This window comes from Delphinus delphis, chromosome 15, assembly GCF_949987515.2.
Source record: "Delphinus delphis chromosome 15, mDelDel1.2, whole genome shotgun sequence".
NCBI lineage: Eukaryota > Metazoa > Chordata > Mammalia > Artiodactyla > Delphinidae > Delphinus > Delphinus delphis.
The window spans coordinates 53,066,576-53,073,882 of record NC_082697.1 but is presented as its reverse complement, the minus strand read 5'-3'; the positions used below and the strand labels follow the sequence as shown (position 1 = coordinate 53,073,882).

Here is a 7,307-nt window from a genome sequence, read left to right as displayed (position 1 = left end):
CATAACAGCCCCAGCAGCTGGCTTCCCTCACCTGTGACCTGCATCCCGGCGAGTATTAGAGTTTGTAACTTGTGGCCTCGAAGGGTCTTTAGGAAGTGCCTGGCGACACCCTGCCCCGTGAATATAATATCACACTGTGTGCTTAGCAGCTTTTGGGGGAGGGGAGGTGGGGGAGGTGCTGCTGTTTCCAGCAGGTCCTCAAATAGATCCAGGCATGTGATGGACTGAATGTTTGCGTCCCCCCAAGGTTTGTATGTTGAAGCCCTAACTCCCAATGTGATGGTATTTGGAGGTGGGGCCTTTGGTTTAATTAAATTAGGCTTAGATGAGGTCATGAGGGTGGTGCCCTTATAAGAAGTGGAGGGGACAGGAGAGCACCATCTCCACGTGCACACAAAAGGACAAGGCTGTGAGAACACGGTGAGAGGATGGCCGTCTACAAGCCAGGAAGCAGACCCTCACCAAGAATGGAATCTGCCAACACCTAGATCTTGGACTGTAACTGTAGCGGTTACCTAGTGCTGTGCAGAAAACAAGCCCAAAACTGGTGGCTTTAAACAACCAGTCATTGCTTCTCATGAAAAGTAATTGTTTCTTGTGCTTCTAAGGTCAGCTGGGTGATTCTGTTGATCTGGGCTAGGATCAGTGAGTCCAGCTGGGCTCACTTATGTGCCTGCCATCAGCTAATGGGCCAGCTGGGGCCTGGTCTGGGGTGGCCACAGCTGAGGACATAGCTCTGGTCCGCGTGGTGTCATCCTCCAGGGGGCTGGCTCAGGCTTGGGATGAATGTGGAGATGGGGATCCAGGGAGAGATGCGAAGCCTCTTGAAGCTTCACCCCTTGATGAAGAGCTGCAAAGGAACATGAATGCAGGAGGCTGACTGAACCCATCACTGCAGCTGAGCTACTGTAACACGGGTCTAATTTCACTTTAGAAAGGAAGTATTCGGTTCAGAGAAGTGAAATATCACAGGCCAGCTCCCAGCCTCCAAGTTCCTGCAGGGATGCATCTGTGGGTCTGTATGTCTTTGTCTCTCCTGGAGACAGGGTGTGGAGAGCTGCCGTGCCAGCCTGCGACATTCCCTACAGGGAACAGGATGTTTGGGTCCTACAGTAGGTGCCACAGGCCAGGGTCTGTCGGTGTCCTGGGGCACATCTCATCAAGCACCTAGTGGACCCATCAGCCCACAGCCCACAATACCCACCACCAAGCCACCAAGAGTTCTCCCTTCTCACTCAGCCCCCATCCTGAGTTTGTGACCAGGTTGGAGGAAAGAGGGGAGTGGTTTTCACAGCATGTCCAGGAACTTGACCACCACTTGTCCAAAGATCCAGGAGCAGGTTTTTATTCCTCCTTCCAGAAATATAAACAACCAAGTTCACGTGTTCCTCCAGGGACCTTGTGTTTCATCTCCACCTGGAAGTTTAGTTTTGTATTTTGCTTTTATTTACTTATTTTTTGGCCACGCCGTGTGGCATGCAGGATCTTAGTTCCCTGACCAGGGGTTGAACTTATGCCCACTGCAGTGGCAGCACAGACTCCTAACCACTGGGCTGCCACAGAAGTCCCATATTTTGCTTTCTTTTAATGAACCCCTGGGCTGCTTTGATGTTTTGCCGCCAGCGTTCAAGGGTAGGAAATAGTTTCAAGAGCTCGGACAAGTTCCCAGGCACCTTAGAATCGATTTGGCATATTTTTGTTTGTTTTGTTTTGTTTTTTGTTTTTTTTGCGGTACGCGGGCCTCTCACTGTTGTGGCCTCTCCCGTTGCAGAGCACAGGCTCCGGACGCGCAGGCTCAGCGGCCATGGCTCACGGGCCCAGCCGCTCCGTGGCATATGGGATCTTCCCGGACCGGGGCACGAACCCGTGTCCCCTGCATCGGCAGGCGGACTCTCAACCACTGCGCCACCAGGGAAGCCCAATTTGGCATATTCTTAAGACAGCTCCCAAGCCTGGCTGCGGGTCTGAATGTATTCCCCCAGAATGACCCACTGAATCAGAATCTCAGGGGCGGGAGTTAGGGGGGGGGGGTCAAGGAATCTACAGGGAGCACCCCCGGGGATCCTGAGGCAACAAGCTGTGGAAACCCTGGTCTTGAAGGGTCTGACGTCCACTGAGGGCATCTTTGTTCTCAACTGTGCTGGCAGCTGGCTGGAGAGTTACAGTGCTGGGCACAGGCCTAGTGGACTCCAGGCCAGAGGGAGCACAGCAGTACCTGGGGAGGGTCCATCGTGGCGTGCCTGAGGGTCCCTAGGACACTCTGAGCCATGGGAGTCCTGCCCACATTCGCCCTCCCTGTGGCCCATGGATTTTTAAAAAATTTGTCACAAGCAGGTATCTATCCTTTTTTATTTTACTTATTTTAATTTTTTTTGTTTTTTGGGGCCAGGCTGTGCAGCTTGCAGGATCTTAGTTCCCCGACCAGGGATTGAACCCAGGCCACAGCAGTGAAAGCGCTGAGTCCTAACCACTGGACCACCGGGGAAGACCCACTGGTATCTATCTTTGCCCAGCATCCAGTCTCTCTTCTTTCAGTAACTTCCCTTCTTAGGCTGGGTCCCCTGGCAGCAGAACCTGACACTAGGATGTGAGGGCAAGTAGTTTATTTGGGAGGCGACCCCAGGAAGCCCTGCTGGGGGACAGAAAAGTGAGTCTGGGAAGGGAAGGCAGCCCGTACACGGTGCCTGAGTGAGCAGCTCCCACTGTGGGCGGCCAGGCTCAACCCCTGGGACCTCGGGGGGGTGGAGAGAACACCTCGGAGTTGGCCACTTGCTCACAGGGAGCTGAGGGTGTTTATCAGCCTACGTTCATTCATCAGGTTGAGAACTCTCCTGGGGGTTAACTCCCTGGCACTGCCAGTCTGCCCTTCTCAGGGACGGGGTGATGCTCCAGGCACAAGAGGTAGCCATCAGAGAGAGTTGCAGGTTCATATATCCAGATGTCCTCTGCCCAGGGAAGGTGGGCAGGGCATCGAGAGCCACAGCCGAGAGCCTCCCTCACGTTGCCTTTAGGTAATACCTCTCCCCCAGTCTCCATCCTTGTGGTTTGGCTGGCACTGTCACCTCCCTCCAAGTCCCAGGTGGTCTCAGTGGATGGTTCAGAGATAGGCATCTGTCCCAATCGGCCAATCAGAGCCCACCCTGGAACTTCTGCTGGAAGTGGGGGTGAGAAACTCTGCCAGGATTGTCCAGCATCCAGGGTGTGAGCCACATGGAGGAGAGTGATGCCAATATGGAGAAGAACCCAACCAAGAAAGGGGGATATTTGATCCCCTGGATCCAGCTATACCTGAAGCATTCTTGGACTTCCCAATTAGATGGACCAGTAAATCCCCATTTTGCTTGAGAGAGTTTGTGTTGGATTTTGGGGTCTCTTGGAACCCCAAGAATCTGAAACTCATGACATTTTGGAGTTGGGAATTTGCAGAGCTTAGATGGGACATGGAGCAGGAGGCAAGATAGTGTCTGAGATTCCAGTACCTACCTGTGGTGTTGGGGGAACACCTGTGACACGAATATACAGGAGCCTAAGTCATCGGTACTGCTGGTCGGGGTTAACATGGGCTACTTATGGCTGTGCAAGTGTTCCCTCCCCACCCCATGGGAGGGATGGAAGACTCCCGGGCACAGAATGTGTACTAGAAGTCCTGGGGGCCTGACTTGGAACCCCAAGAGTTCTGTGTGTTGGGCAGTTGCCATGGTGACATGTGTCTCAGCTGCTGGGCTGCTCCTTATTTAGTTTTAGTATCTGGAAAGACCCCAGAAAAAGATTCCAATCCTGGGGTCAACGGGTGGGCTCAGGGGCCCTGAAATGGAAACGGGATTCAAGTGTGACACCACAGCTTTCATGGGATTCTCGAAGGATCTGTGTCCTGGCTCCAGGACTCTTAGGTCAGGGGTTTCAAATTGTGCCTTTTGGGGACCCGCATTTCTCAGCAGTGCCTTGGTGGGTGCTGAAGGGAGGGGAGGGGAAATGGGCTGGGGGGAAGTTTGAGAGCCACCCAGCACCTTTCCTCCCGGCTCTCTCCAGCTCCTTCCAGGCTCTGCCCAAACTCCCACAAGAGCTACTTGCACCCTGAGACCCGCCTCCTCTGCAGAGGCCCCTGGCCTCGGAGGGAGAATTGGTTCCAGAGGAAGCCTTTGGGCACAGGGAGGCTGGGTGTGTTGTGTTCTGCCCTCTCTGGACCGAAAACCCAAGGGGCCTCCCAGACGTCAGCAGTGGAACCTGACCCCAGCTCAGACCTGACCCCAGCTCGCCTGCCACAGGGAGCTCTCAGCCACACCCATGGCAGCTGGCTGTTGTGAGAGCCCCTGCCCAACAGCTCCTGGGCAACCAGTGGAAAAGCAGCAGCTGATTGCTACCTCTCTGGGCGGGTGGGGGCGGGGGGGATGGGGGGGCGCCGAACGCAGCCACAGGAACCGCACCTCCTCTGCTCCCCCGACAGCCCTTGGCCTCCTGCTCCAAAGCAAGGGACCCTCCAGTGGTTAGGACTCAGCGCTTTCACTGCCGGGGGCCCGGGTTCAATCCCTGGTCGGGGAGCTAAGATCCTGCAAGCTGCACGGCTGCGGCCAAAAAAAAAAGGGAATTCCGGGCTTCCTGGTGGCACAGTGGTTGAGAGTCCGCCTGCCGATGCAGGGGACACGGGTTCGTGCCCCGGTCCGGGAAGATCCCACATGCCGCGGAGCGGCTGGGCCCATGAGCCATGGCCGCTGGGCCTGCGCGTCCGGAGCCTGTGCTCTGCAAAGGGAGAGGCCACAACAGTGAGAGGCCCGCGTACCGCAAAAAAAAAAAAAAAAAAAAGGGAATTCCACGACGCCTGTGACACCTTACTCCGTGTCCCAGGGGCACTCGCAGGAAGGACAGGGGCCACCCCAGACAGGCCCCTGCCCCCTCCTGATGTCAGGACTTGGCTGTCCTCTGATGCAACTCTGGGACTTGGGTAAAACCCAGGGGAGAGGGCAGAGCAGCCCAGGAAGATGGACAGCAGGGCCCTCACCTTCACCTGGATACCTGGCAAGTAGAATCCAGGAGCCCACTCCCAAGACTCGGTGTTGGCAGTGATGAGTGGGGCCTAGAGGCCCGCATTTAATACACTGAAAACTGCACATGTGTCTGTTCATGCACTGTATGCATATGTGGTGGGTTGAATAGTGTCGCCCCAGAATTCATGTCCACCCAGGACCTCAGAATGTGACCTTACATGGAAGTAGCATTCTTGCCAGTGTAATTGGTTAAGGGTCTTGAGATGAAATCATCCTGGATTTAATGGGCCCTAAATCCAATGACTGGGTGTCCTTATATAAGAGAAGACACAAAGAGGTGAAGGCCAGGTAAAGACAGAGGCAGAGAGTGGAGTGATGTGGCCACAAGCCAAGGAACACCAGGAGCCTCCAGAGGCTGGAAGAGGCAGGAAGGATCCTCCCCTAAAGCCTTAGGAGGGAACACAACCCTGCCAACACCTTCATCTCAGACTTCTGCCCTCCAGACTGTGAGGGAATCAATTTCTACTGTTTTAAGCTACGACTTTGTGGTAATTTGGTACAGCAGCCCTAGGAAACTAATACACTATATTTGTGCTTTATATGTTAAAAACGTGATTTTTTTGTGCCACCCTCTTCCCTCCAAGAACCAATCTGCAACCCCTTAAGGGTGATGTCACCCCTGTTGAACATGCTCTTGAGTCTTTTAAGCAACAGCTGAGTAATTCTTGAACAAATCCAGGGAAACCTCCAGGGTTCTAGGAAGTGGACAACAGAGGTATATCCAAATCTAAAACGTTTAATGCTTCTGGTTGGAGCAAACGATCCGGTGAACAAGAAACATCGTGTTTTCCTGGCTGAAACAGACTGTGTGATCAGTTCATTTTACAGGGGGAGAAATTCCAGACGCAGGGTAGGAAAAAAAGTCTCAACCCGTGGGGAGAACATTCTGTAGCTTGTTGAGGGAAACACCACTTGGAATGATGCTCTTACAGATGAGTGGATGTGCCCAGAGAACACAAGCAGTTTCTAAAAAGGGAAAGTCAGAGGTAACTAGTATCCCAATCTCCCACTTTTCTCCAGATGCACAGTGTGTAAAACAGTGATGGATGTCCTCACAGGAAGTCTGGAGTCTTTGGATGAGAAGCATTAAATAATCAGAATAACCACTGACTTTTATCAAGAGCTTTCCATGTGCCAGGCTGAGGACTTCACAGCCACTCTTGTTTCATCCCACTACAACCCAGTGAATGAGGTAGGCTCTGCTATCCCTAGTTTACAGATGAGGATATTTAGGCAAAGAGAGGTTAGGTCACCTGCTGGAGGTCACACAGCTAGTGAAAGGATGGCTGCGGCTTGAACCCCACTTTGTCGAGATTTTACGACCCGGGCTCCTAAACCCAGTGCCTGGGCAGGTCCTATTGCTAATGGGCCATTTCTGTCCTGGCCACAATAGGCTAATGAACAAGATGGAGGGAAAAACCAAGGCAAGGAGCTTCCAGCCCTGGGGTCTGGGGAAATTCAGAAGCCAAGAGCTCGGCAGCACTTCCTGGGATTTTTAACCCCAAGCCTCCCAAAGGTAAGAAGAATGGCTACTGACTGATGATGCTCCAACATGGGCCCCAGGGACCTCCAGCACAGAAGAACAATAGCAGATGCCACTGTGGCCACCTGCTGCTCCTGTGGCCCAGCTCCCTTTGTCCATTGGGTGACTGGCCCTCCCCTACTCCACTCTTGCTTCTGGAGGGAATGTCGATCACAGGACCCCCAGCCTCTTGGCCAGTATGTCCACAAGAGTGAGTACGTGACTTGCCCAAGGCCAGTCAGAGCCTTCTCTGGGATTTGAGATGGAAAGAGTCTCTTTCTGGCTTAGAGATTGAGAGCCCTGTGGTTGTAGGCTAGGGGCTGCTGGCAGCCACCTTCCCCTGAAGGTGGACAAGAGGACAGGCCAGCATGCAAAGTGATGCAGAAACAAGAGGCCTGGGTGAGGCTAAGGATCAGCACATGAGCCTGAGGACACTGGGCTCCGGCATGCAGTCGTACCGGAAGCAAGCAAGCACCACCCTCGGCCATCCCAGTTACAGGAGCCAGGGAATTCCCTTTGTTGCTTAAACCTGTTTGAGCTGGGGCTTTCCTGAGGTGGGGAGGAGAGCAAGCTCTCAAAAAGAGAGGGCTGAGGCTCCTTATCGCTGCTGCTGCTAAGTCTGCACAGCTGATAGCCGACCTTCCTCTCTGGAATCAGCAGATCCAGGTTCCACTTGTCAAAAGCTACTTATAAACTCAAGTGAAGGAAGGGCTTCTCCATCCTTCACTGGGGGCTAGTCCTAG

The 7,307-nt window shown here is 53.7% G+C and overlaps 1 protein-coding gene across 1 annotated transcript in view; it reads right to left on the bottom strand.

Moving 5' to 3' along the window:
* Positions 1–5,811: 5,811 nt before the first annotated feature.
* Positions 5,812–7,307, bottom strand: part of SEC14L5 (SEC14 like lipid binding 5) — a 41,667-nt gene continuing 40,171 nt past the window's right edge. The window contains exon 16 of the mRNA XM_060033033.1: positions 5,812–6,008. The gene's annotated coding sequence lies outside the window, so the exon portion shown is untranslated. The remainder of the gene's footprint in view (positions 6,009–7,307) is intronic.